The 26437-nt window shown below is 38.7% G+C and overlaps 1 long non-coding RNA gene across 1 annotated transcript; it reads left to right on the top strand.

The window, feature by feature from the left end:
• Positions 1-5244: 5244 nt before the first annotated feature.
• LOC311251365 lies at positions 5245-6974 on the top strand. The gene is made up of 3 exons (XR_014621384.1): positions 5245-5318; positions 6186-6239; positions 6898-6974. It is a non-coding gene; the product is annotated as an uncharacterized lncRNA (long non-coding RNA).
• The last annotated feature ends 19463 nt before the right edge of the window (positions 6975-26437 follow it).

Genomic DNA, 26437 nt, shown 5'->3' with positions numbered 1-26437 from the left:
ACAGCAAACAGAAGCAGATATATGTGACCATTATTAACACATAATAAACCTTCAGCCAATCAGAGCTCAGTTTACATCCTGAGCACTGAATGAAACTAAATCTGATCTGATCTCTGTTTCCCTCCCAGTGGGAGAACAAGTTCAAGGAGGAGGAGAAGAAGTTCAAGGAGGAGGAGGAGAAAAGAGAGAAAGCTGAAGAGGAAGTGGAGAAACTAAAGAAGGAGCTAAACACAAAGGTCATTTTCTTTCTTTCTCTCTTTTATTTTTTACCTTTTTTTACATGTAGGTGTGTTTGTAGTTATTTTGCACAAAGACAGAAGATGATGAACAATCCAACAACATCATATTGTTTCCAGCTGTTTTCAGAGCAGGATGTATGAAGAGCCACTGTACAGCAGCTGCTCAGCAGCAAACAGCAGACAGACACAGTTAGAGACTAACTGGTGAACAAAGTGGAGCATGTAGCTGTTAAAGAGACAGATGTTTCCCTCAGGAGCTGCTGGAGACTAACAGCTGTAAGATGCTCTGCTGCTCATTGATCCACCTGATAAACTAGTTGATGTCAAGAAGCTCACAGAGGAGCAACAGAAGCTGCAGACAGCTGCAGACCAACACAGAAAGCAGGAGGAGAAACATCTGTTGTTAAACCTTCATCTGAATCAATGAAGGTTCAATACTTTGTCACTGGCTCCATTTTCATTAGATCAGTGTCCATGTTATAAACACTATGACACAGTGCTGATGTGCTGCTGTAGAGCATCAGGGAGCTGTTGGGTAAAGAGCCACAGCACCATGTAATAATGTGTAAACCTCATCAAGTGTTGTTACAGAAACTCTTCAGCCAGTTGATGTGAATGAGGAAGAACAGTGAGACAGACTGACTGAACTCTCTGCTGCTCACTCATCACTTTTCTCCACTGACCTACACACCAACAGACCTGAGACCAGCCTCTTTCTACAGACTGCTGCTGTTCATTAACATCAGTGTTTCACCTCTCTGTTATACTGACTGTTGTCTTATTGTTTATTACACTGACGTCCTTTAATGAGAGAGACGCTCTCTCATCTTCTGTCTGTGTCTTCTCTCTGCTCTCAGGTTGATGGTCTGACAGCTCAGGTCAACAAGCTCGAAGGGGAGAAGAGGAGGAGTGAGAACATGAGAGAGCAGCTGAAAACAGAGCTGGAGACCAAGATAAAACAGGTTTGTCTCTTATTGATGATGATTTTTGTTTCCACTGAAGATTTTCCACCATTTCTTTGTTTTTAGCTTAAAATCAATTATTTACTTCTCTATTTTATTTTTAGCTCATTTAAATGAATAACAACATTAAATTTATGATATTTTTTAATTCTCATCAGAATCAGAACCACCATGAATATTTGTAAGATGTTAGTTGTAGTGAAAGTGGTCCTATAGTCCTCAGTGTTTACAGTATGAGTCTACTGAAGGTGAACTGATTGAACCTGAACCAAACTGTCTGAGTGAACACAGTTTTCATCACATCATCCAGATCATCACCACTGAGAACTCATTCACTGATGATGTAGTGTTTGTATTATATTACATAATGTCTCTTCATCTCTCCTCCATTACAGTTGGAGAAGCAGCTCCTGGATGAGAAGAAGTCAGTAAAAGCTCTGAATGATCAGGTGAACAGAAACACTGAGGTTCATCTTTCACCCTCATCAGTCTTTGTGTATCGTCTTTATGTGACATTAACTTGTTGCTGAGACCACGATGATCAAATTCACCATGAGAGATAATAACTGGACCTGAAGTTCACCTGAAACACAAACAGGTGTCACACTGAATCTGTTTATTATATAAATGTGATGAAGATCAGATTGTGTTTCTGATCATCAGTTAAGAACAGCACTGATTGTTACAGCTTGTATTTACAGGATATATTTACAGTAGAAATGTGCTCACAGCAAACAGAAGCAGATATATGTGACCATTATTAACAGATAATAAACCTTCAGCCAATCAGAGCTCAGTTTACATCCTGAGGACTGAATGAAGAGAGACAGTCTCTCATCTTCTGTCTTCATCTTCTCTCTCATTTCATTGAGAAGCTCACAGAGGAGAAGCAGACATGGCAGAACCAGCTACAGGCCAAGAATCAAGAGGTTTGTTGATGTTGATCTTTGTTTGCACTTAATTTTCTGTTTTTAGCTTTAAATTTAAAAAGTTCTGCTTTAATTTAATTTAATGTATAATGACATTAACTACACAAAGTATTTTAATGTTAAATTAATTCAAAGCCTCTGGATTTGTTGGTTTTGTCTTTAGTTCCTCATTCTTACAATGATTTCAGTATTTTTACTTGTTAGCTTTTGAATAACCTCAAATATGTGATCATGGTCAAACATTTCCTCTGGATGAAACTACATAATGTACATGCACCCATCATATTTCTCAGCTGGTATAACCAGATACATTTTGTGATTTTTTGATGTTTTAACAGTGTTGATGTGCTGCTGTAGAGCATCAGGGAGCTGTTGGGTAAAGAGCCACAGCACCATGTAATAATGTGTAAACCTCATCAAGTGTTGTTACAGAAACTCTTCAGCCAGTTGATGTGAATGAGGAAGAACAGTGAGACAGACTGACTGAACTCTCTGCTGCTCACTCATCACTTTTCTCCACTGACCTACACACCAACAGACCTGAGACCAGCCTCTTTCTACAGACTGCTGCTGTTCATTAACATCAGTGTTTCCCCTCTCTGTTATACTGACTGTTGTCTTATTGTTCATTACACTGACGTCCTTTAATGAGAGAGACGCTCTCTCATCTTCTGTCTGTGTCTTCTCTCTCATTTCATTGAGAAGCTCACAGAGGCAAACACGACATGGCAGAACCAGCTACAGGCCAAGAATCAAGAGGTTTGTTGATGTTGATCTTTGTTTCCACTCAATTTTCTGTTTGTTTTCAGCTTTAAATTTAAAAAGTACTGCTTTAATTTAATTAACTCTCCACTGAGGAAGAGCGACAGAAGCTGCAGACCAACATAAACGACATTTGTCTCTTATTGATGATGATTTTTTTTCCACTGAAGATTTTCCACCATTTCTTTGTTTTTAGCCTAAAATCAAATATTTACTTCTTTATTTAATTTTTAGCTCATTTAAATGAATAACTACATTCAATTTATGATATGTTTAAATTCTCATCAGAATCAGAACCTCCATGAATATTTGTAAGATGTTAGTTGTAGTGAAAGTGGTCCTATAGTCCTCAGTGTTTACAGTATGAGTCTACTGAAGTTCACCTGAAACACAAACAGGTGTCACACTGAATCTGTTTATTATATAAATGTGATGAAGATCAGATTGTGTTTCTGATCATCAGTTAAGAACAGCACTGATTGTTACAGCTTGTATTTACAGGATATATTTACAGTAGAAATGTGCTCACAGCAAACAGAAGCAGATATATGTGACCATTATTAACAGATAATAAACCTTCAGCCAATCAGAGCTCAGGTTACATCCTGAGTACTGAATGAAACTAAATCTAATCTAATCTCTGTTTCCCTCCCAGTGGGAGAACAAGGTCAAGGAGAAGGAGAAGAAGCTCAAGGAGGAGGAGAAGAAAAGAGAGAAAGCTGAAGAAGAAAAGGAGAAACTAGAGATGAAGGTTATTTTCTTTCTTTCTCTCTTTTATTTTTTACCTTGTTTTACATGCAGGTGTGTTTGTAGTTATTTTGCACAAAGACAGAAGATGATGAACAATCCAACAACATCATATTGTTTGCAGCTGTTTTCAGAGCAGGATGTATGAAGAGCCACTGTACAGCAGCTGCTCAGCAGCAAACAGCAGACAGACACAGTTAGAGACTAACTGGTGAACAAAGTGGAGCATGTAGCTGTTAAAGAGACAGATGTTTCCCTCAGGAGCTGCTGGAGACTAACAGCTGTAAGATGCTCTGCTGCTCATTGATCCACCTGATAAACTAGTTGATGTCAAGAAGCTCACAGAGGAGCAACAGAAGCTGCAGACAGCTGCAGACCAACACAGAAAGCAGGAGGAGAAACATCTGTTGTTAAACCTTCATCTGAATCAATGAAGGTTCAATATTTTCTCACTGGCTCCATTTTCATTAGATCAGTGTCCATGTTATAAACACTATGACACAGTGCTGATGTGCTGCTGTAGAGCATCAGGGAGCTGTTGGGTAAAGAGCCACAGCACCATGTAATAATGTGTAAACCTCATCAAGTGTTGTTACAGAAACTCTTCAGCCAGTTGATGTGAATGAGGAAGAACAGTGAGACAGACTGACTGAACTCTCTGCTGCTCACTCATCACTTTTCTCCACTGACCTACACACCAACAGACCTGAGACCAGCCTCTTTCTACAGACTGCTGCTGTTCATTAACATCAGTGTTTCCCCTCTCTGTTATACTGACTGTTGTCTTATTGTTTATTACACTGACGTCCTTTAATGAGAGAGACGCTCTCTCATCTTCTGTCTGTGTCTTCTCTCTCATTTCATTGAGAAGCTCACAGAGGCAAACACGACATGGCAGAACCAGCTACAGGCCAAGAATCAAGAGGTTTGTTGATGTTGATCTTTGTTTCCACTCAATTTTCTGTTTGTTTTCAGCTTTAAATTTAAAAAGTACTGCTTTAATTTAATTAACTCTCCACTGAGGAAGAGCGACAGAAGCTGCAGACCAACATAAACGACATTTGTCTCTTATTGATGATGATTTTTTTTCCACTGAAGATTTTCCACCATTTCTTTGTTTTTAGCCTAAAATCAAATATTTACTTCTTTATTTAATTTTTAGCTCATTTAAATGAATAACTACATTCAATTTATGATATGTTTAAATTCTCATCAGAATCAGAACCTCCATGAATATTTGTAAGATGTTAGTTGTAGTGAAAGTGGTCCTATAGTCCTCAGTGTTTACAGTATGAGTCTACTGAAGTTCACCTGAAACACAAACAGGTGTCACACTGAATCTGTTTATTATATAAATGTGATGAAGATCAGATTGTGTTTCTGATCATCAGTTAAGAACAGCACTGATTGTTACAGCTTGTATTTACAGGATATATTTACAGTAGAAATGTGCTCACAGCAAACAGAAGCAGATATATGTGACCATTATTAACAGATAATAAACCTTCAGCCAATCAGAGCTCAGGTTACATCCTGAGTACTGAATGAAACTAAATCTAATCTAATCTCTGTTTCCCTCCCAGTGGGAGAACAAGGTCAAGGAGAAGGAGAAGAAGCTCAAGGAGGAGGAGAAGAAAAGAGAGAAAGCTGAAGAAGAAAAGGAGAAACTAGAGATGAAGGTTATTTTCTTTCTTTCTCTCTTTTATTTTTTACCTTGTTTTACATGCAGGTGTGTTTGTAGTTATTTTGCACAAAGACAGAAGATGATGAACAATCCAACAACATCATATTGTTTGCAGCTGTTTTCAGAGCAGGATGTATGAAGAGCCACTGTACAGCAGCTGCTCAGCAGCAAACAGCAGACAGACACAGTTAGAGACTAACTGGTGAACAAAGTGGAGCATGTAGCTGTTAAAGAGACAGATGTTTCCCTCAGGAGCTGCTGGAGACTAACAGCTGTAAGATGCTCTGCTGCTCATTGATCCACCTGATAAACTAGTTGATGTCAAGAAGCTCACAGAGGAGCAACAGAAGCTGCAGACAGCTGCAGACCAACACAGAAAGCAGGAGGAGAAACATCTGTTGTTAAACCTTCATCTGAATCAATGAAGGTTCAATATTTTCTCACTGGCTCCATTTTCATTAGATCAATGTCCATGTTATAAACACTATGACACAGTGCTGATGTGCTGCTGTAGAGCATCAGGGAGCTGTTGGGTAAAGAGCCACAGCACCATGTAATAATGTGTAAACCTCATCAAGTGTTGTTACAGAAACTCTTCAGCCAGTTGATGTGAATGAGGAAGAACAGTGAGACAGACTGACTGAACTCTCTGCTGCTCACTCATCACTTTTCTCCACTGACCTACACACCAACAGACCTGAGACCAGCCTCTTTCTACAGACTGCTGCTGTTCATTAACATCAGTGTTTCCCCTCTCTGTTATACTGACTGTTGTCTTATTGTTTATTACACTGACGTCCTTTAATGAGAGAGACGCTCTCTCATCTTCTGTCTGTGTCTTCTCTCTCATTTCATTGAGAAGCTCACAGAGGCAAACACGACATGGCAGAACCAGCTACAGGCCAAGAATCAAGAGGTTTGTTGATGTTGATCTTTGTTTCCACTCAATTTTCTGTTTGTTTTCAGCTTTAAATTTAAAAAGTACTGCTTTAATTTAATTAACTCTCCACTGAGGAAGAGCGACAGAAGCTGCAGACCAACATAAACGACATTTGTCTCTTATTGATGATGATTTTTTTTCCACTGAAGATTTTCCACCATTTCTTTGTTTTTAGCCTAAAATCAAATATTTACTTCTTTATTTAATTTTTAGCTCATTTAAATGAATAACTACATTCAATTTATGATATGTTTAAATTCTCATCAGAATCAGAACCTCCATGAATATTTGTAAGATGTTAGTTGTAGTGAAAGTGGTCCTATAGTCCTCAGTGTTTACAGTATGAGTCTACTGAAGTTCACCTGAAACACAAACAGGTGTCACACTGAATCTGTTTATTATATAAATGTGATGAAGATCAGATTGTGTTTCTGATCATCAGTTAAGAACAGCACTGATTGTTACAGCTTGTATTTACAGGATATATTTACAGTAGAAATGTGCTCACAGCAAACAGAAGCAGATATATGTGACCATTATTAACACATAATAAACCTTCAGCCAATCAGAGCTCAGTTTACATCCTGAGCACTGAATGAAACTAAATCTGATCTAATCTCTGTTTCCCTCCCAGTGGGAGAACAAGCTCAAGGAGGAGGAGAAGAAGTTCAAGGAGGAGAAGAAGAAAAGAGAGAAAGCTGAAGAAGAAAAGGAGAAACTAGAGATGAAGGTTATTTTCTTTCTTTCTCTCTTTTATTTTTTACCTTGTTTTACATGTAGGTGTGTTTGTAGTTATTTTGCACAAAGACAGAAGATGATGAACAATCCAACAACATCATATTGTTTGCAGCTGTTTTCAGAGCAGGATGTATGAAGAGCCACTGTACAGCAGCTGCTCAGCAGCAAACAGCAGACAGACACAGTTAGAGACTAACTGGTGAACAAAGTGGAGCATGTAGCTGTTAAAGAGACAGATATTTCCCTCAGGAGCTGCTGGAGACTAACAGCTGTAAGATGCTCTGCTGCTCATTGATCCACCTGATAAACTAGCTGATGTCAAGAAGCTCACAGAGGAGCAACAGAAGCTGCAGACAGCTGCAGACCAACACAGAAAGCAGGAGGAGAAACATCTGTTGTTAAACCTTCATCTGAATCAATGAAGGTTCAATATTTTCTCACTGGCTCCATTTTCATTAGATCAGTGTCCATGTTATAAACACTATGACACAGTGCTGATGTGCTGCTGTAGAGCATCAGGGAGCTGTTGGGTAAAGAGCCACAGCACCATGTAATAATGTGTAAGAGCGATAATAACTGGAATTGAAGATCAACTGAAACACAAACAGTGTAACAGTGAATCTGTGTCTAACATAAATATAATAAAAACCAGATTTTGTTGATGTACTTTTTATATTTACAGTATGAATGTGCTCCGAGCAAACAAGTTAAACCTGAACCAAACTATTTGCACATTAAAAGGTGATGAATCACAAACTCCAGCCAATCAGAACTTAGTTTTCATACTGACCAGGTTATTGTCTTCACTAAATGAAGCCCTCAGCAAACAAAATGTCTCTCATGTTGTCTCTGTTCATCTCTCTTTTCCCTCCAGCTTAGAGAAGCTCGAGGAAAATGCTGAGAAAGCTGTGGAGAAGCCTACAGACAGAGCACAACACCAAGGTTCCTTCTATTTATTCTTTTTATTATATTATTGTTTATTTATGTAGCTGTTTTCATTTTCCTCACTAATTACTATTCGATTGTCAGAAACAAAAAACCTATGGGAGCAAATTGTGGCACTGCTGTCCCTAACCCTAACTAGTTTACAGTTGTATACAATACAGTTTTCATCTTAACTTTGTTGATCGTGTGTTTTGTGTTTTTTTTTTGTCGAATGAATAACATTTGTTATATCAGTGTGGGGAGGTGGAGAGAGAGTCTGTGTAACCATAAATGTTGTTTCAACATGATTTTGCACTGTTAGATACATGAGTAGCAGCTAACAGTTAACTGTTACTGCAGCGTTTTCTTCTTCTTCTGCTGCTGTATGACAGTTAGCAACAGTGTTAAGATGCTTTACTGCCACCTACCATCACAAAGCAACAACAGGAAGTAACAGAACTGATTTAAGAGGAGCTGGATTATATTATCATTAGATTGTTATTAACACAATATCAATTTATCATTTTTTGAACATCATAGTTGTTAATAACAGTAATCAGCGACACCCCCAACTCAAACATCGTGGTCCACCTTTCTGTTACCTGGATACATCTGAGATGAAGTTGTGTGTCTGACACACACACGCCTCATATTTAGCATGTGTGGTATATAGTAGCTCATTCTTATGTTCTGGTGTGTATTGTTTCCCTGGGTGCAGGAGGACACCAGCACCCACATTCATGGACATCATGAGTTCATGGAAAGATCTGAAGGAGGATTCATGAGGATTTAGAGGACAACCGTGGTGCTGAGAGAATCCAACTGCACTTCCATTAAACTATGTGGTGATGTGATGTTCTGAAGATGAACTGCTTGAAGATGGAAGTGTATTTAAGAGACTTTGCCCTGTTCGGCGTCCTGTGTTGTTTGGGCATATAAATGCCCAGTGAACATATCCCTGAAAAAACACTTCTTATTGTTGATGTAAAATTTAATTGTGAAATCTCAAATATTGAACTGTTGTAAACTCAAAATCAAAATGTGAGTAAGTGAGTTTGTAAGTAAGTAAGTAAGTTGTAAGTTTTTGTGCTTTTTTACTGGACTAAATATTTATATATAATATGTCCTGCAACACAAATATACATTTACAGTAGTTATGTTGATGTTATTTTATGTTTTACATTGTTTGTAATTCAACTTTTCAATTTAGAACGACCTGATCCATTTTTCTGCATAATGAGATAGAAAGTTTGTATGTAATATGTGTGAAATATTGACTTCAATGTGTGTTTTTTACAATACATGAATGAATTTACAGTGATATTTGTTCATATTTTATTCCAATAGAAAATGATGAAGTTTATTTGTATACTTAAAACTGTGGATGATTGAATCCATGAAACCTAAATGTAAATGGAACTCAAGAGTTGAAAAGTAAAACTGACATGAAAACTTTTAAAATAAAATTAAGTCTTTTAAACTGATTAAAGAGTTTCATGGCGTGTTAAAACTACTTTTGTTGGTTTCCAGACCAGGGGGAGTCATTGGTGCTACCTACTGTCCCCGCCTTCTTCTACTTGTTGTGTCTCACACAAGAGCTGATGGTTGACATGGCGGACTCCACCATGACCAATAACTGAAAGACAGCTGAACATTTATTAAGCTCTGATCAGAGAAGAGTCACTCCTGCAGAGTCAGCATTAAAGTGTGATGTGGAAATCTGTGCCCTGGGATTCACAATCCTTGCGCTCAGATTTTGCCCTCCTCTCATTGATCAGCACAGCAATGGTGATATTGATAGTGATCAATGAACAATAAAGATGATGACAACAAATCCATTTAACTGCATATGAGCAAAATGATCTATTTAACTGATTGAACCGGACAGGTAATACTGTATGTCTTTAATATCAATATGGTTTGTAATAAGCTGTCACCTCCTACAGGTTGCATTGGCTTGATGGGCACTTCTTACGCAGCATACGCTCAAGCTGCTCTCACAGCAGCTCAGTAGGGTTGAGCTCTTTGCTTCTCTGCCTAGAGGGCCAGCATCCTGAAGATGTCTCTTCACTGGTGACGACAAACCAGAGATTATGATGACTCTGAGGCCCTGACCTGTCTTCTTGCCCAGTTGTGCACCGGGGCCTTCCACTCCTTTTTTTACTCTTGCTAGAGTCGTTTGCACTGTTCTTTGAAAGGACTTTTAAAAACAGAGAAGTGTTTTGAAGTCTTCAGTTCCAGTGATTTCTTAAATTGCAAACTATCACCTGATGCTGAGGGAAAACTGGTCAAGGGTCAACCAAAAACTGCCAAAAAACCAGTCTGCAATGAATTAGAAGCTGCTGGAAGACAGGGGACATGTTCTTTACAAGTGGGTGTAAACTTTTGACCATGACTGTATGGATATATTTCCAGCTAAAATAGTAATTTACTACAGTAATAATGTCTAAACTGTATTTCTGATCAGATTAATGTTAATTTAATTGAAAAGTATATTGATTTTCTTTTGAGCAGTAGTGTAGACAGTATACTGTACGTCCATCCCAAATGATGTAATCAGAACCGCCCACATACTTACATGCCTCCTTTACGTGGGCATGTCAGGCATTAACTATGTTTGTTGGCCATAAAAGAACAATGGTTACATGTATGCTTTAATAAAAGCGTACATTTACATTTGTGCACCTTTTTAAATTCTTAATTTGGTGATTAAAATGTTCCTTTTGCTCCTCATCAGGTGCCGCCTCCTCACCACTCATCAGTCTATCAGGGCTTGACCAAAACAAAATACTGGTTCTGCAGTGTAACTCTACAGGCTGTAAAGGTTTCTGTTGTTCAAGACCAAAATGAAAATTGAAATCAGGGACTGTAAAATGCCAGTTCGAAGGAAAGAGAGAATTATGTTTAATATTGTTGTTCCTGTTTTGAGACAAACATCCACTGACTTCATGATAACTTACCAGAACTGTTTGGAAGTTTGCTGACTTTCCTTGTAAAACATGGCTTTGTGTACTTCCTACTGAGAAACCAACCTCCATTATTAATGCCCAACATTTAATTCTGAAACTGAACTTTTACAAAGAAAACAGTTGAAAAATACAACTCAAGATAATTAAATTCTCTACGTCTCTAAAGTCTCTGGTCTCTCACTGCGTTCACCTTTCTGTTATATATCTATTTCATTATTTCAGCTTATTAGTTAAAAACACAAACTGGGTTGACGCAGTAACACAGCAGATGGTTTAATGTGAATATTTAGACAGGCTGACTTCACATTTCCTTATATATATTCGAGACACATCTGACCCTTCAAGCTACTCAAACCATGAACTATTTGTTGTGTCCACCGAGCCTCCTGAACGCCTCGTCTACATACATACAGACGTTTTCTCATGAGGTTTGTGTCTGAGGAGCTCAAATTATCACCAGCATCTGTGACTCTAAAACAGAACCCAGAACATTTACTGACTGAGAGAACTGACATGTGGCTTTGTAAAAATAGTCAATGCATCAGTCAGTACCGCTGTGGCTTTTAAACCTTGTCTGAGCGTGAGAAAGTCAAACAGCCACTGCAAGACTGAACACGTAGCACAGAGAAGCTCAACACCAAACTGAAACTATGATAAAAGTAAAAAACATGAAGATGAAATGTAAAACAATCTTTCTGACTGTCTCAGACCCAAAGCATGATGGGGGATCGTAATGACTAAACAAGCTTCCAAGACTCTGTGTTGGTCATTTATCAGTCCATTACTTGTATACAAGTTTGAGTTATTTGAGTGTAACTCTGAGTTTCCCACAGTGAAGCAGTCCCACCAGCAGCAGCAGCAGAGGCACCATCAAAATGGTGAAAACAGTCCTTAAGAGGAGGAGGACATACAGGGAGGGACATGTCTCTCTTGGCTCTTCTGTAAGGACAAGAGCATATATCTGCTGTCAGAGCATGGCAGCATTAGCAGGATGTAACAGGCTGTCTTTAAGGGCTGCTGACAATCTACTGGGTTGATGTTCTGCTCTTAAAATATCTATTTTAGCTATTTTAATTTTAATCATTTGAATGTTTTACCTCTGTCTGCCAACCAGCTCTCGAGTGATTCTCCAACATCAGACATGTTACACTTGTAGAACCCTTCATCAGACTTGGAAACAATGTGGATGGTCACGTCGCCTTCAGAGCTGCTCCCAAAGAGGAGGACACCTTCATGGACACCAGCTGTGAGGTTGGAGGAAGTCTTCTGGTTTCTACAGCGCAGAGTGACCTTGGTCAGAGGGAGGACAGGACTCTCAGGGGTCACAGATCCAGCTGGAAAACAAAGGTTGGATAGCTGTTTTCTTACGTTGTTACACTCATTTAATCATGTTGTGGGAATTAACACAATGGTTTATCAGTTTCATGTCTTCTTTAGCTCTCACTATTGTTCTTACACAGTCAGGCGATAATCTCATGGATTTCAAGCAATGATTTATGATAGAAAAATTAACACACCAATGACAGTGATAATGAGTTGGTGTTCTGCTTTTTAAAGAACCATTTGAAGGAGAAATCAACATTCAGTTGCGCTCCGGTGGCACTGCAGACATGCTTAACATAATTACAGCTATTATAACCTGACATAGTGCAGATTATAGTTTCACCTTTTACAACCAACCAGCTTCCAGGTGATGCTCCAAGTCCAGGGATGCTGCACTTATAGAGGCCTTCATCAGACTTGGAAACTCTGCTAATGGTCATCTTTCCTCCAGGACTGCTCTCCATGAGGACGTCGTCTTTGTGGAAATCAGCTGTGAGGTTGGAGGTAGTTGTCTTGCTTCTGCAGTGCAGAGTCACATTATCTCCCTCCATTAAAGGAAGAACAGGACTCTTCAAGATCACAGGACCATCTGAACAACATGTTATAAAGGGGGATAATTTATACAGGTAATATATAGATATATAGGTATAATAATACAAATTAGCCCTATAAAGCAGTGTCGTCTGCGTAGTGATTGATATTAACCAAATGTTAAGATGTGCAAGATAAGTAAATATGAATGTTTAACTAACACCCAGTCAAGATGATTAGCATGGAGTACGCAATAATTTAACACAGTGATGGCTAAACTTTTGGAAGTGTATGTACACGTATCTGCCAACAAAAGCCAAATGTAATGTGTTTTATAAATACTAAACTAAGCACTGTTATACATAAGAATATTACAATTGTTTTGAGGTGGTTAAGTAGCTATTCAGAGCCTTAAAAGTTGGTTGGTATAGGATAAAGCAAGTACAGTATTATCTACGGATTTAAAACAATCTGTAAGCAGTCATAATGTGCTTAACAGGGAAAATGTATCCCAGACAAAGACTGGGGTTATTATGTTTAAAGACAACAAAATCACTTTTTACATTACATTACATTTACAACTTTACATTTCACCATGGACACATTCAACGTGCAGATTTGAGGATAACTCTGGAATTGCGAGGAAATGCAGATTGACGATGCCTTCATATGGAGCGTGTGAGAGGCTAGGTTTCTTTATAGAGAAAGGCTATTTTGGATTGTCGTCAATGACTTAATTGAAATTTCTTGGTAACTCTCTTTCTACTATTATTTGTCATTTAATGTAAACGTGGGCCCCTCAGGAGTGTGGTTGACTTTCACCACCATAGCAATATTTAATCTGCAAGTTTCAAAAGACAGAAAAGTAAAGCAACAGGCTGCTTAAACAGTAATTACCATGTCCCTATATATTTTTGCTGACTGTAAAAATATACATTGAATGAAATAATCTGTTGATGACATGAATTCATAGTGTTGCTGATTGGAGAGCACTGAATTCACTTCAGAGTTTCACGCTGCAAATAAGTGACCTCAAATAATTACACATTTGAAATAGAGACACTATGCAGTGAGTTTAGAAATACAAAGACATACCAGTGACAGTGATGTTGACACTGTTGCTCCTCTCTCCCCCCGCAGTCTCACACCAGTACTCTCCACTGTCCTCTGAATAGACTCTTTCAATAGTGCAGGAAGACCCTGTTGACGTCCTCTTAATATCACATTCTGGATCAAATTCCTTAGCACTCGTGTTCCCTCTCAGTTGAGTCGAACCATCAGTCTCCTCACAATGAAAAGAGACAGGCTGGAATTTGAAGTGCTGCAGTCTGTTTGGAGCGATACGAAGAAAAACTGCATCTGAAACCAAGAAAAAGATGAAAGTGTCTGCATGTAAAGAGTAATAGGACTGGAATTTAATGATGAGTATCTTTCAGAATTTTCTATTTCTCACTCACCACTTTTCTGAGTATAACTGTCCTGAGCTTGTGTCCCCACCAGAATAAATTCAAGCATCACTGGATAAAAACAGAAGTAAAGTTAAATATCAGACACAGATGGTTTGATCTACAGGATTTAAAACTTAGAAGAAAAGAAGAAAACCTGAGACTCACACAGTCTGAAGCAGAGCGATGTGACCTCCATGGTGTCTTCCTGCTGACTGACTGTCAGAGTGAAATACAACTGAAGCGTGTTGGTGAGAACTTCCTCTTCCTGTGCAGTTATTTCTGATGTTGATGCAAGAGCTTGAAAGAGTCACAGGCTGTGTCTCAATTCAGGGGCTGCAGCCCTCGAAGGGTGCATTTGAAGGCCAAGTACGTCACAACGCTGCGCGAAGGCTGTCCCAATTCGAAGGCTCCTCCAAATGCAGCCCACAAATGCAGCCTTCATTTCCCCTTTTCGGAGGACGCACCGCTACTATCTTTCACGGCCTCCCATATCCCAAGATCCTTTGTGCGCTGCTCAGTCTCGAAACAGAAGAGGGAAAGAAAGAGAAAGTGGCGACATCAAGTGGCGCAGACATGACATTCAAATTTAAGTAACGGGTTTATACTCGTTTTTTAGTCATTTGAACACCCAACGCCAGATATGATAAACTTCAAGGGACTATAAAACCTCCAGATGTTAACAGTCAGTTAAAATACGTGACGCTGGTGATGCTATGGTAAATATAGTTGTTATTCACCAATGGGTTAATGTTTATTTTGTAATGTTGATAATTCAATCTAGATTTGACACATTGTACACACCCATTTGATAGATTTGAACCAAAACAGACTTTAATGCATGAACACCTGGTGACGCAACCAGGAAATACTCCGGAGGCTAGACCCTCCCATTTAACAACGGTGGACGAGGCGTTCAAAGACCTGTCCAAAGGACCCGGCCCTCATGAACCGCAAAGGCTAGGTCATTGAAGGCTGCAGCCCCTGAATTAAGACACAGCCACAGTCGCTTTAACCTAAAGTCCTTCAGTTACAGACACTCACTCAAGAAAGATCTGAACCTGCCCCTGCAGTTGGCTCATGAATCCTTTAGTTAGCTTAACCTGGGGTGGCTGAGTCTTTGTGTAAGACACTAAACCACATATTGCTCTGAATTGTTAAGCCAAGCTGTGCACGGCAGCTTGCTGCCATTGTTGTGTGAGTGAAGCCTGATTGTGAAGTGCTTTAGATAAAACCACTGTGTCAATGCATCCTGTAACTTCACTTCTGCAAGAATCCCAGAAAGCTTTTTTGCAACTAAGATCAACATAAATTCTCCCAGTGATGATGAAAGTATTCAGGTCAAAGATCCAGTCAGATCTACTGAGGAAACAGTAGTAGTCCTTTTAATGTAAAATAAATACTCAATAACAAGTAAAACAAACTGTAAAACTCTGCTTAGGGTAACATTTAAAAAGACAGTCAGGGTTAGTCACTAACCTTTATGTTACTATACGTCATGCATAATGATCCTTCATGTATTAAATTAATAATGGAACTGCTACGACAACTTCTGGCCTCAGGATGTCCTTGTAGAGCATGATGAATCAACACGTTGAACAGAGAACAAGAGGCGTGTCATCAAAACTACTGTTGGTAAAATCTGAATAGAGGAGTGTATACAGTAACTGTCTAAACCACCACAATTAAAAACAAAGGCAAGACTTGAATGAATGAATGAATGAATGAATCATGTCAAACAAAATGACTCATTTCAGTCACGTACTTTGCATTAATGCTGCACGCACAGTGAAAAAATGCTATATCGAACAACATTTCACAACAATGATGAAGTCATTTCTGACCCCTGAAAAGAAGCTGGAAGTTTCTTCGGGGACATCTGCCTCTTTAAATTGCTAATACTACTGGTGGTTTTATTTGCAGCTGTATAACTTTATATGAGTGAGTCTGTGCTGACAGGCTCAAAGTTCAACCATTGCCATAGACACTAATAGTTAAACTGAGCTTAGGAAAGCAGAGCCACTTACCATACAGTGTTTATAGTTGGTCTTTATAAATGATCATGTTTGAACATTGTAAGTTTGAGTCTTTAATTAGAATTTGTAATAATGAAATAAAAAACTTTGGTGCACACTTTAAATAAACTGTTTCTATTAACTAATGATTTTGCCAAACATGAAGGCTTTCTTAATAATGTTGTTTGTATAGTGAATCTTGTTCTACAAAAATAATATGAAAAAATAATACACATGTAATGCAGAGTGGTTGGCCATTGATAAAAGAGTGTGATAGTCGCAGCCTGTCAGTGATTTACAGACTTGGGCTGTGCAGTCTGATAAAGGAACCGACATCATGCAGCAGGTACGTTGTCTTCTTTATTTATTTCTGGCTATTTTATCAGTTTTCAACTGAGTTGTGTTCCCCAATACTAAGTCACTTTACAGATCTCTTTATCAGTCTTCATTTAGAGTTGAGGGGTCTGTAGTAATACTCTGTAACTCTGCATGACGTCCGCGTTGTCAAAAGTGAAAGTTAAACTGCAGTTCATGGTGTCATTATATGATTTGACTTTAAATCATGAGTAATGAGATATACTGTCATTGACCATGTTTCACAGATGGCGGACTGTATGTAAAATATGTCTTTTTCTTTGGTATTTCCCCATTTTGCTTTAATGACAGCATGCACTCAACCTCAAGTAGTTGTGTCAAAGCTTTGAGGTGTGTTTGGGCTCATTATCATGCTTCACAACAAAGATGTAAACCGGAGGGTGTAACATGTCTCTGAAGAATGGAGTTGTGCTCTTCTTGGTCAGGCTGGAGCCAAAAACAGCCCCCGACTTGAATATTCCCACCACCATGTTTCACTGTGGATGTGAAGCTCTGTGGTATCTTTCTCTCTCCTGTTTGTCTCCTTACATTCACCCTTCTGTTACTGACACAATTCTAGAACTGGGATTCATCAGTAAATGGGACTTTTTTGTATCATCCACTGTGAAATTCTGGCATTTATCGAAGTGTTTGTCCTTATTTTCATCCTGAGAAGTGGTTTAGAAACTGCTCCTCGTCCTCTGAGACGCTACAAGACAGCTTTCTTTAGCTGATTGGAGTCTCGTGTTGTTTATTTAGTAAATTCTGTATCTGTGACAAAGTTGCTTTTCTAACTCTCAGTGAACTCAGCTTGATGTATTGATCTTCTGATGGTTCGGTCACTTATCCTCTACAGTTTCTGAAAATCTGAAAACGCTTCTTGCACTGCCCCCTCAGAAACCTTCAATCAATGTTTTGACACTGTGAAAGCCACTCTTAGAATAACAAGTTGACCTCAGAGAATTTTATTTACTCTGCTGAGGAATTGCTGTTTTAATGTAATAGTTATTTTGCAAAAAAAACACCATTTCCAAGTCATTTTTCATTGTAAAGTCTAACTAGTCTATGTTGATTTTTTTCCCCAGAAGAATAAACTTCAGTGTTCATTCAGACGCCCCAGTGTTTTGTTCTTCCATCTTCTCCTGGCACACTCATGTACAGGTAACTCAACCACCAATGCACACTAATGAGTTGATTGTGGGCGTATAAAGCGCCATCAGAGACTGGAGGTTTGCATGAAAAGGCCTCTTTGATGTTAAGTTGATGCTAATTGAACACTTTGGTTCTAGGAGACATATTATTCTCATTTTCCTGGTAATACTACTAGAGTAGATGTAGATGAATAGATGTTTGACTGTAATATTGTTATCTTTCTCAATGTATTTTTCTCATGTTTACAATGGTAACATTCTCAGTTTGCATGTAAGTATGCTAACACTGCTAACTACTAATAAAGTACTGCTGAGGCTCATAGGAATGCCATAATTTTTTGCAGGTAATTGGTCATGAACTAAACTACTGGACCAGTTTTGACCTGGTCATGATGGAAAGTTGAAAAACTTTAATAATCTCTCTTAGGTTTCTGCTGAATGTCCTTCATTTACACTCAACTTGTTTCAGATTGAGGCTCTGCTGCTATGAGCACAGTACAGTGGTGGAGAATGTAACTCGTCCCGACAGAATAACCATATGTGTTTCTTTCCAGGTCAGTCTCAGTTAATTGCTCCATCTCAGCCAATAGTAGCAAAAGTTGGTGATGACATCATTTTGCCCTGTCACCTGGAACCTGAAGTGGATGTTGTTGCCATGACGTTGGAGTGGACACGATCTGACCTGAATGATATGTTTGTCCATGTGAGGCGTTCCAGTCAGGACGTCGTACGTATCCAACATTCATCATACAAAGGACGAACATCAGTGTCCATCGATGAACTGAAGCATGGAAACGTTTCACTGAAACTGTCCAGAGTGAAACCTTCTGATGCAGGAAGATACAAATGCTACATTCCAAAACTGGACACAGGATCTGTCGTTGAGCTGATCGTTGGTAAGTGGACACGTAGTAATTGCATAATCTGGTTATATAGTTACACAAGGTACAAACGCATGTCAATTAAACCAATCAGTGTCATCTCTTGTTCCCTTTAAAAGCCAGGTCCACCTGTACCTCACACAGTGCCACATGACATGTGACCATGGTATGACCTGCTTGTGGTTCAGATACGTTGTCTGGCTGCATTATGTTCTGTATTTAGTGTTCATGCAGGTGTGTGAATCAGCTTCACTGTTGAGCATTTACAAGCTAAACTGTCGATATATGTACATAAATCGGATGATGCTTCGGACAACGGGACACACCTCATGGTACCAGGGCTGTGTTGGGTAAACCAGGACGTCTAGTCACCCTTCGCTTGATGTTATATGTGTGTAACATTGAGGGTTAACCAGCAAGTTTTAGCAAACTTCAATAATACGAGGCCTGAGGCAAACTTTTGCAAGGTGGTGATGTTCTCTCAGGAGAGAAAATCACCTTCCACTGTGTCAGTTAAAACCAAACAGCCAATCAAAAGATTATGGTCAACATTCATACTGACCAGTCAAAGGAAAGATATCAGTGGTTGTAGATTATTTCTGCGCCCTCCAAAGACTCAAAAGTAAAACTGATGAGCGAGCAGAGATGGACAGAGTACTCGACCCCAGTACTTGAGTAAGAGTACAAATACTACCGGTCAAAATTTACTCTGTTACAAGTAAAAGTAGCTCAGTCGACATGTTACTCGAATAAGAGTAAAAAAGTACTTGCTTTTAAAGGTACTTAAGTATCCAAAAGTACATGCTTTTAAATTTACTTTAAGTGAAAGTAAGAGTAAGAGTAAGAGTAAATTTCTTATTTTGAGACCCATGACTCATGCAGCCAGTGTAGTTACATGATCCCAACATGATTTTGAGTCAATTGATCCCATGACCTGGACGCTATTGAGGTAACATGCTAATATTTACATATAAAAAATAATAAAAATTAATAAAAAATACTTAAAAATGTAAAATGTAAAAACAAGAGGTGTATCTCATGCAGCCAGTGTAGTTACATGATCCCAACATGATTTTGAGTCAATTGATCACATGACCTGGAAGCTAATGAGCTAGCATGCTAATATTTACATATAAAGATTAATAAAAATTAATAAAAAATATGAAAAGATGTAAAATGTAAAAACAAGAGGTGTATCTCATGCAGCCAGTGTAGTTACATGATCACACACTGATTTTGAGTCAATTGATCACATGACCTGGAAGCTATTGAGCTAACATGCTAATATTTACATATAATAATTAATAGAAAATAATAAAAATGAATAAAAAATATGAAAAGCTGTAAAATGTAAAAATAAGAGGTGTATCTCATGCAGCCACTATAGTTACATGATCCCAACATGATTTTGAGTCAATTGATCACATCACCTGGAAGCTATTTAGCTAACATGCTAATATTTGCTAAAAATGCTAATATTTGCTAATAAAAATTATGAACAGATGTAAAATGTAAAAACAAGAGGTGTATCTCATGCAGCCAGTGTAGTTACATGATCCCACACTGATTTTGAGTCAATTGATCACATGACCTGGAAGCTATGGAGGTAACATGCTAATATTTACATATAAAAATTAATAGAAAATAATAAAAAATATTTAGAGACGTAAAACGTGAAAACAAGAGGTGTATCTCATGCAGCCAGTGTAGTTACATGATCACACACTGATTTTGAGTCAATTGATCACATGACCTGGAAGCTATTGAGCTAACATGCTAATATTTACACATAATAATTAATAGAAAATAATAAAAATTAATAAAAAATATTTAGAGATGTAACACGTAAAAACAAGAGGCGTATCTCATGCAGCCAGTGTAGTTACATGATCACACACTGATTTTGAGTCAATTGATCACATGACCTGGAAGCTATTGAGCTAACATGCTAATATTTACATGTAAATATTAATAAAAAATAATAAAAAATTTAAAAAAATATTTAGAGATATAAAACGTAAAAAACAAGTCTTGCAAATTAGCATGGCCTACATCACGAGATTCAACAGAATTCAGGGAACGCGTGGATATATGTTTTTTGAATGTGCGACAAAGTATATGGGAGTTATAAGCCAAAACACACTTTCCTTGATTATAGCGCCACCTAGTGATGGACGTTCAAGACGAGCATAGATTATAAAATTTTTGGCCAGGCCTAATGTGTTTGTCAAATAAAATGCCGTTTTCATCCATGTTCAGGCAGTGAAAAATGTGATCATTTCGGACAAAGAAAAATGCTGCTCACTACAGAAGCAATAAGGGACATTGCAGGTTACCTGCTGGGGCCCTAATGAAACTGGCACCAGAGCGCCACTTAGTGACGGATCGGTAAAACCTTCAACAGATGTCCTCAGTAGGGCATTGGCAATGAGTGTAGCAAGTTTTGTGTTAATCCGACCAACCGATGTGGAGATATAAAATACTTCAATTTAAAGAGCCCCACCTAGTGGTCATCGGGCAAGATTTTGTACAGAGCCTTAGGAGCTCATGTGGAAGTAGTATCCTGAGTTTCATGTCATTCGGACGAACCAATGTGGAGATATGCAACACTTCCTGTTTTGAACGAAATGTGCAGGAAGTTGTTATTTAATAAGTTGAGTATTCTTTGGAATATCAAAAATCTTTTCATAACTTTCTGTGAGAACGGTCCAGAGATGCTGTGTGCAAAGTTTGGAGTAAATCGGTGAAATTGCCTTGGAGGAGTTTGAAAAAGTAGGTTTGCGACATTTCGCGAGCAGGCGAAAAAACCATAGGCAGATATGGGCGTGGCCTATATCAGGAGATACAGCACAATTCACTGAACGTGTGGATATGAGGTTTTTGAATGTGCGACAAAGTATGTGGGAGTTATTAGCCAAAATGCACTTTCCTTGATTATAGCGCCACCTAGTGATTGAAATTCACAACGACAACAGATTATACAATTTTTCGCCAGGTGGGACATATATTCCAAGTTTGGAGAGTTTTGGGGTATGTTCAGGCAGTGAAAAATGCGATCATTTGGGACAAAAAATGATCACTACAAAAACAATAGGGTCCTTGCAGGTTCCCTGCTCGGGCCCTAATGAATGGGATCACAGTTTGCGGTTTTGTGTTGACAAACGCAGTTGAGAGCGTGGCTACTTTGGTGGTATCCTTATGGGGAGGGATGACGTATTTCCGCTTTTACGTAGATCCCAGTGGAGAGCGTGCACTGTTATAGGTTCCCCTCTTTGACAAACAGCTTGTGTCCAATAGTATTTTAGAAAAAAAAAAAAAAAAGAGCAGACCTGAAAGTAACAAGTACTTTTCAGCCTTCCTAGAAATTACCTTGAGTAAAAGTAAAAATATTTGTCTTGGAAATGTATTCAAGTAAGAGTAGTAACTACCAAAGAAATCTAATACTCAAGTAAAGTACAAATCCTCTGGATATGTACTTAAGTACAGTACTCAAGTAAATTTACTCCGTTACTGTCCACCACTGTGAGCGAGCATAGATCATGAAACATGAGTGAATGTTTAGCAGTTGCACACACATAGCCGTGTGCTCGTGGAGCAAAAGTGCTGCTCGCAAAGAAAGTTTTACTCTCACGGATCATGTCTGTGTGCTCGTATCACATGCATGCACCTGGTTTCATGTGCCTGACTTGACTTCATGCAGCACCATGATCAGGTCAGGGATGAACTGTTTGTTGGTCAAATAAGAGCCAATGCTACATGTAAAGACTGATCTTCTGGTGAGAAACAGCAAACTGAAGGTCAAAGAGACTGAGTGGTCCAAAGAAAGTATTTTTTAAAGGCAAAACTACTGTAATTACATGTTTCATCACATTCAATTATTAACTTTACAGTTCTACATTTAGATTTGTGCACTTTTTTAACTATTGATGATTGTATTACTGACACCTGTTACAAAATGTTACCTTTGCTCCTCATCAGGTGCCGCCTCCTCACCAGTCATCAGCCTATCTGGGCTTAAACGAAACAAAGCAGCAGTGGTTCTACAGTGTAACTCTACAGGCTGGTATCCAGAACCTGAGGTGTTCTGGCTGGACGCTGAGGGAAACCTCCTCTCTGCTGGACCTACAGAGACAGTCAGAGGTCCTGATGACCTCTATACTGTCAGCAGCAGAGTGACTGTGGAGAAGAGACACAGCAACAGCTTCACCTGTAGAGTCCAACAGAACAAAACCAACCAGACCAGAGAGACACTCATACATGTTCCAGGTAGGATTTTATAAACTGTGTGATGTGATCGCTGTTTTAGTTTCAAACAGCTGAGGTCCAGTTTTCTATAACTACCATGTTATTCTGTGTTTTATCATTTCAGATGATTTCTTTGAGGTTCAGTCCAGTTCTTCTTCTAACACAGCTGGTTTGGCTGTTAGTTTGGCTGTTTGCATCCTGGTTATTCTGATTCTTGTCTTTGTTTTGTGGAAATGGAGACAAAACAAAATCAGTGAGTCAGAAATTAATTGCAGCTCTTTGTAAATGTCTGGCAGGTTTTATACAGAATAGTGATGTGAAAACACTGTCAGTATCTTACAGGACATAGTGCTGATATAAAGGATATGTGGTGGTTTATCTACTTTTATTTCCACTAGTTGTCTTAGTTTATCACCCATTACCTGATTGATGACCTGTCTAAAATGTCTGGTGTGCTGTGACACCTTCCTGAAATAAAGTAAAAGTCTTTTATTTTACTGCCTTTGTTTTCACACAGAGACCAAGAGCAGCCACAGAGAAGAAGCAGAGAGAGAGCAGCTCATGAAAGAACATGTAAGTAAACACACAAGAAAGTCCTATTTTTTCATCTTTTCCTCTGAACATTTGTTTCAGCCTCCGACTTGTTTGTTGTCAGTTTAGTTTCCCTGTCTGAGTCCAAGTCACTTCAGCAACCAAGTCAAGTAAAGAACAGGTTGAAGAGACTTGAGACCAGAATGATTTGACTTGATTATTTGTCAGACAAACACCCAGAGTTGCATCAAATGCTTAAACAATAGGACCATAGAGGCTGTATGTTCATGTCTGCACTCAGTGGAGAGACTCAAGCAGCTGGTTTCATTCAAATGCAGCAACATGAAGAGAGTTTTTGGTGCTTTGTCTCAGACTGAGTCTTAAATGTTGCACTGAGAGCAGACATGTGAAAACATCTGTCTCCAGATGTAAAGTCACTCTGCTGCTCAGTTAACTTTTCTGTTTCGTACAAACCAAAATATGCAGAAATACTTTAAAAATGCAACTGAACAATGTCAGTTACCAGTGTACAACCAGTGGATGAGTTAAATAGACTAATTATGGAGCAATCAGCCTGTTGTGATCTACAGATCGTTAGCATTGATTGTCACAGTGTGTCTGCAGCTGCTGTTCCCTGTAAGAAAAGCTTCAGTTCACAGATATATGTGATGAATCTGCAGCCTCTGACTTGAGGAGTGACTCAGCATCATTACATCACAGCTGTTGAGCCCTCTAGACTGACACATGCACCTCACAGGATGATATTATTCATCTGTGTCTTCTAAATCTGTCACAAACAACTGAAAATCATAGTTACTATTGATGCTTTGTCACTTAAATGTTTCGTCACCATGAGTTTCACAGCGGAGCATCACAGGGAAGCAAAGATGATCCCACTGCTGCTGGTGTCTCATCTCAGAAAGCACTCTGCAGTGCAGGCAGGGTGGTGGCTTTAGGACACAGGTCTCTGTGTAGTCTTGTCTGAGGTGTGATGTGAGTTGGTGACGGCGATGAGGTCAGAGCACGATGTCTTCTCTTCACTGACACACTTGTTGACTGTGACTCCATCATAGGACAAATGAAATCAGTGGTTAAACCTTTTTTAAGGAAAAAGGATGACAGTCATCAGTCTTCATGGCCTCATGTACAGTAACACATGTCATCAGTAGCCAGGCTCTGATTGGCCGCTATGCACATGACTATTTAAGTAAAAACACGAGACAAACTCATTTTCATGACGTGAGTTTTACTGGTCAAGCTGTGAAACTTTCAAACACAGGAACAGTTTGAGTTTTTCTGTGTGTCATTTGTGCTTAAAATCCATAATCAACAAAAATCAGACTCATTTAATGAAATGATAATAATAACAAAGTGCTGTACATGGTTGAACCAGGATTAAAACATGTCAGGAGACAACGAGGCCAATAACATCAGATCATTGAAATAATACTAAAGTAAAGCAGAGTAATAAAAACAGATGTTACATGTTTGAAATGTGTTCATAAGAGGCCTTTTTCAAGAAAAAAACAAAACAATTATTCTCTTGTCATTCATTTTTATCTGATCTTCTCTTTCAACCCAAGTTAAAGGAGGAGCAGCAGAAGTTAAAGGAGGAGCAGCAGAGGAGGCAGGAAGCTGAGACCAAAGTTCAGACCCTGGAGGAGGAGCTGGAGAAGTTAAAGGAGGAGCAGCAGAAGGAGCAGCAGAAGTTAAAGGAGGAGCTGCAGAAGAAGACCAGGGAGGTTTGGATTTGTATTCTTCACTCAACATTTATTTTCAGCCTCCTACCTGATTCATTTTCCTCCTCCTTCAAATCTGTCTGCTCACATTTAGATCATGAAGGTTTTCATCTCTGAGTGTTTTTATCTGCTGTCTCTGATAAACACGAGTGTGTCACTTGACAAAGTTGTCCGTCTGTCACTGCTGTTGTGTTTCCTGCTTGTCTTAATGAAACACTGTCTCTTCTCTCAGCTCCAGGAGGAAAAGCAGAGGAGAGACAAAGCCGAGGCAGAAGTTCTGAAGAAGAACCAGGAGCTGCAGGAAAAGACTGCCGAGGTTAAACACTTTAATTTAATCACTATGAATGTACAACAGAAAACAACAATATGAATATTTTATTTTATAAAACAGCAGTTAAACAGCTGAAGTTCAGGTCAAGACTGAGAGCAGAAAGACTCGAGTCCTCCTCAAAACACAGGAACAGTCTTTAGAGATCATCACATGTTCATTTATTCTCTTCCTCATTAAATTCAAATGCAGAATGAATCAGAGCTTCACATTGGACTGATTGTGTAAAAAAATAACTACCAAGTCTCTGATCTAGTCTTTCTCCATGTCCCTCTTTAACTCCCAGATGGAGGGACACCCAGATGAAACCATGAGGAAGCTCCTGCAGGAGGGACGTGATAAAGACGAAGCTCTGAAGGAAGTGAAGACGCTGACGAGTCAGCTGGAGTCCAAGAACACAGAGGTTAATCTGATCATTATTAACTTTATGAATTCAGATGGACTCAACTCTTTGTCCCTTCACATGTTACTCTGATTTGTCTCCAGCCGTGTTTGTCCTCAGTTCTTAAACATCACAGCTGAACTTTTTCTGCTTCATTGTGTTGAACTGTATTTGTTTAGTTTATGATAAAAGGTGAAATGACAAATATCACAACAGGCGAGCAGATAAATCAGGTCGAGTCAAAAGCAGGAGTGAAGTCCAAAACCAGAATGTTATGTTGTGTTTAAGATAGTTTATTATAGTATAGTTTTATTTTTACTTTTTTATTGATTTGTTTGTTTGTTTGTTGTTGAGATAAAATACAACAACAACATATTGCAGAAGACTTTTAGCTCTTCACTGAGGTGGATTGGCTGATATGAATCTATAAACTGGTTTATAATTAAGTTGTAACTGAATTGTGTGCACATTAACACATTGTCACCACATTATCACTGGTGGTTCCAGTTTGACACAGACGGACTCTTTTACTCCTCTTTCAAACCGTCTGTCTCCTCTGGACAAGATGTTCACATTGTTGTCCTCAAAGGAATGATTTGTCTCCTTCAGATGTAAGTG

The sequence above is a fragment of the Pagrus pagrus genome (genome assembly GCF_965226575.1).
Source record: "Pagrus pagrus genome assembly, chromosome: 22".
Classification (NCBI taxonomy): domain Eukaryota; kingdom Metazoa; phylum Chordata; class Actinopteri; order Spariformes; family Sparidae; genus Pagrus; species Pagrus pagrus.
This window is presented reverse-complemented; position numbering and strand designations above follow the sequence as displayed.